The following is an 11,849-nucleotide window of genomic DNA, read 5'->3' on the forward strand; positions in this document are numbered from 1 at the left end:
CAAAAAAAAAAAAAAAAAAAAAAAAGCTACTCGGACTGTGCCAACCCAAGAATGGACGGAATGCCGCCCCTCAGCATGTGCTGCCCCAGGCACGTGCTTCCTCCGCTGGTGCCTGGAGTCGGCCCTGCCTGCTTTACACTTTTATGACAGGAGATTCAGGCCCATAGAAGTCACCAGTGAAGGGAGGCAATCAGGGCCTTGCAGTACACTGCAAACGACTACTCTAATAACAAAAGGAAAGACAGAAACTTCCGGGGAAATCTGATCAGCTGCAATGTTCTCCAGTAGCAACAAAAAGTGAAATACTGAATTCCTGGAATCCAAATATAAGGGGCTAGATGCCTACTTACTTAGGGCTGGATCTTATAGTTTGCCCTGCTATTGTTTACTCCCTTTTGCAGTAGTTACACAACAAAGGAAAGTAAAAGTTCTGCATACTCTACATTCTGTACTGCATGCAGATGTATGGCTGCCAAAGGTGAGGCACGGGTATGCCTCAGCAACAGATCACTGGCCAACAGCAATCTAATAAACTAATCCTTGGTGACATCAGCTGCATGCATGTAAACTCATCAGGTCACACTGAGACAAGGTTCTCAACACCTTAAATGATTTCTTCTTGGAGCAGCTAGACCTGGAGCATGGGGGAAGATGAGAAGCTGTTTTCAACTTCATTCAAAGTAGGAGGGGTTAGGTCAAACAGTCCCACCATGTAGCAGCCATCACACTGCGTGGGGCTGGTAGTGGCTCCCAGAGGAGAGCCCAACTTCCCCGCATATTATGTTCTCCACCCTTTATTATGCAGAGCTGAGCTAATGAAGACAACTGCCCAAAACTGACGCTAGACAATGTGATTTCTGATACAAAAGCGTCCTAAGGCATCTGTCCATTACATTAGAAAGTGTGCTGCAAGGGACCCACAGGAAGGAATACTTGTGCAAATAGTAATCATTACAGCGCAGACCAAACCTCCTGCAGGCCAAGCACATTGTATGGCTACAAGGTGTGAAACATGGACCTGTTATCAATGACACATTCAGAAGCCTGACTGCTTCCATTTGTGACACCTACAACAATTGCTGGGCATCAAATGGCAGGACCAGGTTTCCCACACTGAAGTCCTGGTGAAAGCTGGCTTAGTCGGCATCGAGGCTCATTTGATCTGCGCCCAATTGAGATGGACTGGCCATATAATTTGAATGCCTGAGATCCATCTACCAAAACAAGTCTTATATTCCAAATTAAGCTCCAGCAACTGTAAGCACGGAGCACAGATGAAACGCTTGAGAGACAAAACAAAAGCTGCGCAAAACAAAAATTTCGGACTCAACCTTTAAGCAACTGGTGATTGATCACATTGCATGGTGCCACACTGTAATGGTTGGTGTTCACAACTTTGGGAAGAGTCACGTTGAGCAGCTGGAAGCACAGCACCAGGCACAGAAAAAACATGCAGCTCAATTAGCACAGCTAGGCAAATGGCTCTGTAGCCAGTGGTAAAACACGGTTCTTCCTGAATTGGTCTATGGAGTTACGTGAAGACCCATTTGGACAAACTATGATTGTCGACATCATCCTCAAAATTGAGGTGACTAGCATTGTGGCTATAAGTGGTAGGAGAAACAAACCCATGGAACAAAGAGCAAAATACAGTAAGATTTGGTTAGAACAGGACGGGAGATATAGAATCCACAACCCTGGCATGTGAATGGCTGGTATATGGGGGGGGGGGGGGGGGGGGGAGGGGGGGTGCTAGCAGTTGTTGAAATAGCCCCACACCTGAAACCACTACTCACACTTACCATCACAAGAACATAGCTGTCAGCAAACATCACATGGAAGAGAAGGAGCAAACTGTACTAATGGAGCTGGGCAAAGGACAGCCATAGCGCTGCAAATACAAGTGACAAAGGAGTGGTACATGCAGTCCATTAGATTGTTAGACATACATATTACAAATCCAATGGCCATTTTTCTTGTCTGGTTTCCAGTGTGGAAGAGCTGTGTATGCCTTAAGTCTCACAGTGATTCCTGTAGGCTCAGACAATAGCTTACATCGATCTGATGACCGTAGGCCATGGCATTTGTCAGCCTGTATGCCACCAATCCTGTTGTATAGAGTTAGGTCAGTCACCATAGCAGTAGCAGTCACATAGGAGGTGTTATCACGAGGCTACTCTGGCTGAAGGAACTGAGAGGGACATCAGTCACCCTAGTAGCTTTACAGGTTCAGAACACTGTATAAACATTACCTAATCCTCCCTACATCCTGAACAGCAGGTTAGAATTGTTCTTCCCATTGTCAGATGAGGAAACCAAGTCACACAGAAGTTAAATGAGTCACTCACATCCAAATAGCAAGTCATTAGCTGAACCAAAATTAGGACTCAAAAATGTGCGACTTCCAGTACAGATCACTAGATTATGATGCCCTGAATATCCCCAAGGTGCCAGCCCCAGCACTAATTTGTGCTCAGAAATATGCTATTGCCATGTGTGATGGGGGGAGGAGGGGCGACTCACCAGTGCGGCGTCTCCTGCTGGCTGTCTTGGGAATTAGCTCTGAACCCTTTTCTGGTGGTGTCTTGCCCACTGTCACATCTGCTCTTGGACCACTGTTGCTCCAAATACCATGGCATCCTCTTCAGGACACAGTTCTCTGACTGTGTCACACTCAGTTCTTCCCCCTTCTGGGGGAACTGGGGTCAACTGTCCAGCCACTTCCTTCAATGGCAACCACAGCCAATTGTCTGGCTACTTCCTCAGTAGTGAGAGGGGGGACTCGGACCCACCCACTACTCCAGGTCCTGGCCCAGGGATCCTGTAGATGGCAGCCATGAGCTGTGTCCCCTCCAATTGCCCTGTACCTCTCCCTGGGCCACTTCCTTGCAACCCCCAGCACCTTCTTCACCCTTACCTCAGGGTTTCAGCCTGCCAGTGTTAGCAGCTAGCCAGGAGCTCTCTCTAGCTTCCCTGGTCCCTGCTGGCAGCACTGCTCTGTCCAGGGTGCTGGTACTCGTTCCTCATGCTAGGAGCCTGATTTTCCCTCCTCAAGCTCCAGGCAGCTACTGAACTCTGCTCTGCCCTGAGTCCTTCTTATATGAGCTTCCGAGGCCATGATTAGCTAACTCCTCTCAGCTCCTTTCTAATTGGCTGCCTCCAGCACAGCCTCCCTAGAGCTACATTAACCCCTTACAGGCCAGTGTGGGGCAGGTGCCCCATCACACCGTGATTCAAACATGACAGTGCCATGTAAGTAATGCCATACCTGGCAGCTGCAAATGTTTTGTTCATTGTGGTGTATGTAGCTGTGTTTTAGGAGTATATAACTACATCTGTGTGATACATAATAAGTTAACCTACTGGGTCACCAGCACATTGCTCCTAGGAGGTGGTGCAGTACCTTTGGAAAGTGTGCAGGGAATGGAAACCAGGAATTTCATGATGGATAATGGCATGAGACACCAATAAGTAGTATGTAAATACAGCCCTAAGTTATGACAGCCTCCCTGGGCAGCCCCGTGGGCAATGGTGCCATGGAGAATGCTCCTTTCTGCTGCTATCATGTCCCCATGCTAGAGCTTTCTGGAGAAGGGCTGTTGAGGCTCTTAGGGCAGTATAAGCTACCCAAAGGAATTCTCCCATGGTCAGTCCTAGTGTTTATATTGCCCTGTATTAGGCTGCTGCAACAGCATACAGAGGCTGTGGCAAGATGGAGAATCCCTCCTCAGTGTACGCTGGGATATTGAGGACCAGATGTGGACTTTGGACTCAGAGCAGAGATTATAGCTGTGGGGTCACTGCAGTACAGTAGATGCCACTTATTAGCAACCCCTTGGCTACCAGCAAAAAGTTATTACTCTGTAGTTGCTGATAAAGCAGGTGTGCAGGGCAGCAGACAGGGAGGGAAGTGCTGGGATGGGCCTTCCCTGGCTGCAGCCCTGAAAACCTGTCCACAGCCAGGGCTGCAGTGGGGGGGCTGAAGCCCAGATGAGGGGGCTTTCTATGGGGAGCAAGGGCACTATGGATCTATGGTGCTGCATTATACTCTCTTCAGGAGTCAGGGCTCATAACATCCCAGCGCTTTCTTCCCTGCTTGCAATTTTGTGGCAGGGTGCAGCCTGGAGAAGGCATGGCAAGGTAAAGTGCAGCTCTGACATTCAGGCCGCATTTCCTTTCCCTACTACTGCCCTGCTCACAGCCTCCCCTGCCACCTCACAGCCCCTTACCTCCTGATGCAGTCCCTGGGCACAGGTTTGCCAGGCTGCAGCCCCACAAGGAAGCACTGGGGCAGGGCCACAGGCAGGTTTGCAGGGCTGCACACAGGGACGGCATGTCCCAGGGCTTCCTTCCCTGGTTGCAGCCTCCCAAACCTGCCTGTAGGTGGGGACTTTCTTCAAAGAAAGTTGCTAATAAGCAGCATGTCATTGCTACTCTGCAACTTCCTTCATCTTAGCTGGAAATTCAGGGCCGTATTCTACCCTGGAGCTATCTTATCTAATCTAACAAGGTATTTTAAAAGGCCCCTCTCAACAGAGCATCTAAAACTTACTTTCTCAAGAGCTATTAGTGGTTTTGATTGCCTCAATTTTTGTGTCCCCAGATTTACACACCTAAAAGGAACCAGATTTCCAGATATGCTGAACACTCTTCTTCTGAAAATCAGGCCTTTCCTGATGTCTCAAGTTGGTTATCCAAAATCACAAACTTTTTTTAAAAATATAGGTGTAACTGCATGCAGGATGGAAACACACATATCTGATTCACTCTGGCTTCAATGGGAGTTGTGTATGTGCACAGCACAGGGCAGAATTTAGCCTTTAATGAGAGGCCTAATCCTTTTAGGTTGAAATGCATGCATGAGCTTTTAAGTGTATTGGGTACCGTCCATGCATGCCACTGACTGCTCTCTACTTCACAGACTATTAGACCCACTCCAGTGGGTATGATATGGCCCCTTCAAAACCTCATAAATCCCCTCTCAAAACCTAAAATCCTAAGAAAACAAGATACTCCACTGTACACTTCTCACCCTCTCCCCCAGGGAAGAAAACAATCAAGCCCCCAGTTAGATCTACCATATTACAGGTGTGCAGTGGATCTGATGGCTTCAAAGCCCTATGTGGCTATGGCTTCAAATCATTTGCTGAAGGTCTAGTTCACATATAAGCCCTCTTCCCCTCATATCATATCAGTGAGATCTCATATCACATGGGGGAAAAAGTGCTGGTCATTCAGATTTAAGTGCCATGTTGGCATCTTTAAATTCTCCACAATTCTCCTCATATCTTCCCAAAGGTGAAGAGGATTTGTCAGATGGAAGTGAAGCTGGGCTCTGGCAATCTTCGGTTGCAGGAACGGCCTCTAGGGAGTGTTAGCAATGGGTACAAAGCACAGCTCTGCAGCTGCTTGTGCAGGGGACAGTTCAAACCAGTCCCTGAGCAACTACTTATACAATCAGCTTTGCTTCCCAGCTGTACGTCCTGCTGAGCAGCTCAACTGGATGCTAGGATATAGGCCCCTGTGTTCTGGAATCACTTTGATTTCCTTTTATCTTGAAATTAAGCTCATTTAAAATTAATAGATTTTAAAAAGTCCACTTGATTAGCAATGTATCAAAAACTTAACAATTCTCTAAATTACTATCAATTTTAACTTGATCATTTCCAAATTTTTACTGTTTACTCCTTTTCCCCTCTTACAGTTCCCTTTTCTTTGAATATGATAATTATCTTAATATGAATCACAAAAAATCAATAAAAACAGGAGTACTTGTGGCACCTTAGAGACTAACAAATTTATTAGAGCATAAGCTGTAGCCCACAAGTACTCCTGTTCTTTTTGCGGATACAGACTAACACGGCTGCTACTCTGAAAAAAATCAATATGTTCCAGAACCAAAGCCAATGAAAACTAAAGCACCGCAACGTTAGCTTGTAGTGCTTAGTGCTGTAAGTAGTATATTAAATAGTTTGTGCATTCCCTATGCCTTGGATTGAGCACGTCACATATGTGCATTTTCCTGTAACTGAACTGAAGACCATTATTAGTTTTTTTGTTGTAACAAACTGAAATAAAAATACTCCTGGAAAAGTTGATGGCTTTGGGAACATATGTGCACGATCCTGTATATCCATATAGAGATACTGCCACCTTGTGTGGAGAAATATAGATGCTTTTAAATACTCTTTCAATATTTCATCTATTCTAGGGATAATTGCACTGACCAATGATAATATATTACAGTTATTGCTGTATTATGTAACGTGCTTTGGGATACTTAGACAATGAAAGGTTCCTATAACTAAATGCTGTTCTAGGATCAATACATCCTCCTGTTGTTTGATGCTGAAGTGTTTTAGGCCCAGATTTTTAAAGCATTGCTGCACTCAGTGTCACAACACCTAACCAATCTAGGAGCCTAAATCTTGTTCTCAAAATTGATTTAGACATGTAGGAGTCTAAATCCTATCAACAGACAATGGGATTTAGGCTCCTAAGTGCTTTTATCCCTTTTAAGACAACAAAGCATAAATAACTTTAAAAATATGAGCATCTACATGATGGGAAGGGAATTGATGGGAACATGCTAGCACAATCAAACAGAATATGTACAATGATAGACAATTCAATATGCTATACTAAAGATTAAGTAGAGATATTATTTTGCAGTATGGCAATTCAACAAAAGAAAATGCTTTTTATGTTGTCTGGCTTTCATCTATAATTTTAGTCAGGCTGTATTTTATCTATTTGTTCACATTGTGAATGTGTACAACTATACAGTAGCAGTACACAGGTTAATTTGCACCATATTACTAAACTAGCAATTAAAAGCATCACACCCAGGAATGGAAAAATCACAAAATGTTTTCTTTTAAAGTAACTTTAAAGTGGTGAGTTTAATTAATGTTCTTATTACTTAATTTTTTTAAAAATCTGCAAAAGGAAAAACAAAGGAAGTTAAATAATATCACTCATAAGCTTTCAGGCCAGAAGGGACCATTATGATCATCTAGTTTGACCTCCTACATAACAGAAGCAATGGAATTTACCCGGTAATTTTTGCACTAAGCCCACATGCTGTGATCGAGCTACAGCATGATTTAGAATGATGTCCAATTGTGATTTAAAGACTTCAGGAGATGGAGAATCCAACACATACCTTGTAAATTGCCATTGAAGGTAATGTTCCTTATTTCTAACCTTAATTTATCTAGCTTTGCTTCCAGCCTATGTCTGCTATATTAAAAAACCCTCTAACTATCAGAAATCTTCTTTTCTAGCAGGTATTTGTAGACTGATCAAATTGCCTATTAACCTTCTCTTTGATAGCTAAATAGATAAGAGTGTCCTAAGTCTTGCACTGTTAAGTAGGTTTTCAAGAAACTAAATCATACCTGTAGCTTTTTTCTGAACCCTTTCCATTTTTGCCTATATCTTCAATTAAATGTGGCCACCAGAACTGGGCACAGCATTCCAGTAATGCTCACACCAATACTGTAATTCCTCCTGCCTACTAGTACTCAATATTCCCTTTTATAGATCTGTAACCCTTCTGCCAGGTGTGGTCAGCAGCAAGAAGGGCTGGGTTCAAATATTTAGAGGTTCCTTTTTAAAATCTAACAAATGCCACCAGGTGGCACTACCTCCCAGAAACCTCAGAAAAACTGTGGCACTTTATAGACTAACAGACGTATAGGAGCATGAGCTTTCATGGGTGAATATCCACTTCTTCGGACATGCATCTGAAGAAGTGGGTATTCAACCACGAAAGCTCATGCTCCTATACGTCTGTTAGTCTATAAAGTGCCACAGGACTCTTTGCTGCTTTTACAGATCCAGACTAACACTCAGAAAAACTAAATACCTTCTCTGGGCTCCCTTAATAGGAAATACTTCCACACTCAAAAGCACTGAGTCTGTGTGAAAAAAGGAAAATTGTATAAAGGGGACACAGAATCAACTTGGGGGTGGGGGGAGGAAGAACAGAACTCTCTCCACACAGGCACACTCTCTCTCTCTCCCTAAAATACCCACCACCACTGTATCTTTGGCAGTAGTAACTAATTTTATTTATGTTAGAGAAGGCACCATCAAAGAAATGCACCTTGCATATGATGGTCCTTAGGAAGATGACTATTTGCTTAATTAGTAGGCAGTGGTAGGTGGCTTATTAAAAAAAAGTGTTTAAATTGATAGCCAACAGCTAATTCTGAGCTCTGCTCACCTGAAAAGATTATTCTGCTGCTATGTAGGTTTATTTGACCTTCATGGACAATGACTCATTAAAAAAAAAGCAAACATATTTCACAACAATATCTGTTCTTCATATGCAACAAAACTGTTTTTCCTTTGTAAATAGATAGCCCATGCTTTGTGGAATGCAGGGGCCAAAAGAGGAAATGAATCAGAAAGAAAGAGGAGAGGAAAACAACCAGCCCTGGCACAAGGTTTATTCTGAGAAACCTTTATTTTAGAAGATTTTTCTAAATGGGAAAACACACATTAAGGCTTCCAAGGCCCACTCTCACTTATGGTTTACAAAGTTTACTTGTGTGGGTCTTTATTACCTTGCAGTCATTCCAAAGAGGATTAAGTACCAGAAAAATATTTTTCAGCAATGTACATCACATACAGTTGCTGGTTCTTTTTAAAACACACATCACAATGTATATTGGTTTCCTCTTTATTCTAGGTTGCATGTTCCTAGGGGAAGAGACTACCTTTGTCATGTATCCTATACAGATCCTTGCAAAGTTTTGGTACTCAGAATCATTTCTCTGGTTTAATAAGGGGAATTTTCATACCTGTTCCTGGAGTTCTCTGAAGTTAAGTTTCCTGTCAGATTCAGACTTTAAGTCTTGAGTAATGCAGCAGCTCCAGAATTTGACTCAGCCAGTTTTCTTCTCTTGGAGCCTCTAGATCTTAAGTGCCAAAGAGTCAACATGCCAACATCCTGGAGTCATTTGGGCAGATCCTTAACTGATGTAAATTGAAATAGCTCCTTTGAAACCCCCAGAGCTATGATTTCACATCAGCTGAGGCTCTGCTCCCCTATAGTCGATAAACAGAACATAGATGGCAGTGACAAATCTTCTATAATCGAGAAGTGTCTTATAATAATCAAATGTCTTTAAGGCACAAAACACTTTGGAATCAGAGAGCTTACATTATTAAAAAAAAATCAAGCCAATATATGTAACCCTTCTGCCAGGTGGAGCCAGCAGCAACAAGGGCCAGGTTCCGTATCTAGGGGTTCCTTTTCAACAATACAACACAAAATCGGCTTGAGCTCCCACCCAGTGACCTGGGACAATTACACACCACCCCCTGGGTGCCTCTAAGAGTCAATATTTCCCTTCTCACAAGCACAGAGTCTGAGTGTAGCAAAACTTTTAATAAAAGGAGGGAATTAACTCAGCATTAATTTGGGAAAACACCGCAACTAGGGTTCATAAACAAACCATGAGCAAAAGACCCACCCCCCAAGTAAGTTGGGCAGGGTCCTTTTCCACTCAGGGTCTTAAGTCCAGCAACCCAAAAGTCCCTTTAACTTGCCCGTCCCTTCTCTGTACCCCGCTCACAGTTGCTGTCCTTGGCCAGTGCAGCCCCAGAGTTCAGAGATTCATCCGCAGAGCTCACCTCCCACCCTGTGTGGAAGGCACGGGGAGGGGCGGGGGGGGCGGTAAGGAGACACCTTACACGCTGCACTGCTTGGGCACTCGCTCATCGCACCAACGGTTGACTGCCACGCCTCTGTGGGGCTCTACTCTGGCCCTCTCTGCCAGCTGCCCTGCTGGCAGTTTGCCACGCCTTTCCACCAGCCACCCTGCTGGCCGCTTGCTGTGCCTCTCCGCCAGTTGCTCGGCTGGCCAGTCACCAAGATGTCTTCAGGACCTCCCACACTTAACACAGCTCTCAGTGATTTCAGCTGTTAGTGGAGGAGCCTCACTGCTGGTGCACACTGGGCAGTCTCTTGCAATAGAGACACTGTCCCAAAGTAGGTCTAATACTTAGACCTAGGTATCAGTGATTTCAGCTCTGCAGCACGTAACATGACTCTCAATTGAGTCTAAATTAGTTCTTTTATTATAGCATGGAGAGAGGAAGGGTTAAATAGTGCCTAGGACCCTTAAACATAGCCCACACCATCAAGTACCTGTCCCCACCCTTTCTCAACTCATTGGGCTTTGGAACCCATGTCCCCTGCCTAGCGAGTGCCATTCAGTTGAGGGCGAGTCCCTCCATTGGGGTATGCCAGGTACAGTTCTGCTGCCCTCAATTCACACAACAAGGATAACAACCCTTTATTACTCCCGCCCCAATAACAAGGAGACTGGGGAGCCAACACTAGCCACAAGTGATCATTTGGGCAAGCAACCCCATCATGCAGACAGGGCCGGCTCCAGCATTTCTGCCGCCCCAAACAAACAAACAAAAAAAAAGCCGCGATTGGTGGCTGCAGTTCAGCGGCAGGTCCTTCACTCCTAGAGGGAGTGAGGGACCTGCCGCCCCGAATTGTCGCAGGTGCCGCCCCTCTCCCTTGGCCGCCCCAAGCACCTGCTTGTTAAGCTGGTGCCTGGAGCCGGCCTTGCATGCAGAGCACCATGCAAATGAGAACAGCTTCTGAAGTCTTTTTACACAGCTCACCACTAGATGTCAGGGGAGAGATCATTCAGACTCTGCTTACATATACAAATATGTGGACTATCCTGGCATGTGTCTCAATACATTCCTGAAACTTGTTAACGGTTATCTACAAACTAATATTTGGCCATATAAGTTATTATATAAATGTCTCCTGAGTAAGATTGCATCATATCCTCTCTTCAGCCCACAAACTTTGAGAATGATACACCAAGTACATCTGAAATCATAACAAAAGTGCACTGGCCCCTTGGTGACTTCTAGTTTTATGGTTTTGCCACCAGTTCTGTGAAAGGCCAAATGGTGACAAAAATATTGGTTTGCTTCCTAATGGATTCCTCTAATTATGACATTTATGGCTAGATCCACAAAAGGACTTAGAAGTCTAACTGCCACTGAGGTCCTTAAAATCCCTGTTCAGCTGCTACTTAATACTTCCTCATACTAAAGCATGACAACTAACACAGAACGGATACAAAACTGTTTCGCTAAAAAAAAAAAAAAAATTCAATCAGTTGTCAAAGTTCCCTTAAAATCAATGAGAGTTGTCTTATCCCCATGCCCTGTTTTTTCCCCCATGTTAAACTTTTAAAAGTTTAGGATCGTTTATTTTTTAAAACTTTTACATCATTAAAAACAGTATGTTTAGCAGAAAGATATGGAGAAGCTGGCAGTTTTAGATTTTAAAAAAGGTCAGGAAAAAGGGAGAGGTAGAGTGTGGGGGGACATGTTCCTTCAGGTAACAGTGTTAGATGCTACAACTGTTATCTCTGTCCTTCATGCAGTTCAAAGCTATGGCTTTTCTTTTAAAATTTTATATTTTCTTGTAAAACATCTCTGTAAATGATGCGGGTTTTTTACTGCATCCTGCAATCTAAAACTTTCTTCCCAATTTACAAACACTGATTAAGAAGCCTACGTCTGGCTACATCTACACTATGGACCTTACAGTGGTACCGCTGCAGCTGGGCCACTGTAAGGTCTCCTGTGTAGCCACTCTATGCTGGTGGGAGAGAGCTCTCCTGCCAGCATAATTAAACTATGCCCAATGAGTGGTGATAGCTATGTCAGTGGAAGAAGCTCTCCTGCCAACATAGCGCTGTATGAATTAGAGTGTTTCACACCCCTGACTAACAAAAGTACTAGTGTAGGCATAGCCTATGTACGTAAATTGCCTTTAGAAAGTTTTTATTCTGTTG

The sequence above is a fragment of the Terrapene carolina genome, unplaced genomic scaffold (assembly GCF_002925995.2).
Source record: "Terrapene carolina triunguis isolate 2854851 unplaced genomic scaffold, T_m_triunguis-2.0 Scaffold42, whole genome shotgun sequence".
Taxonomy (NCBI): Eukaryota; Metazoa; Chordata; order Testudines; family Emydidae; genus Terrapene; species Terrapene triunguis.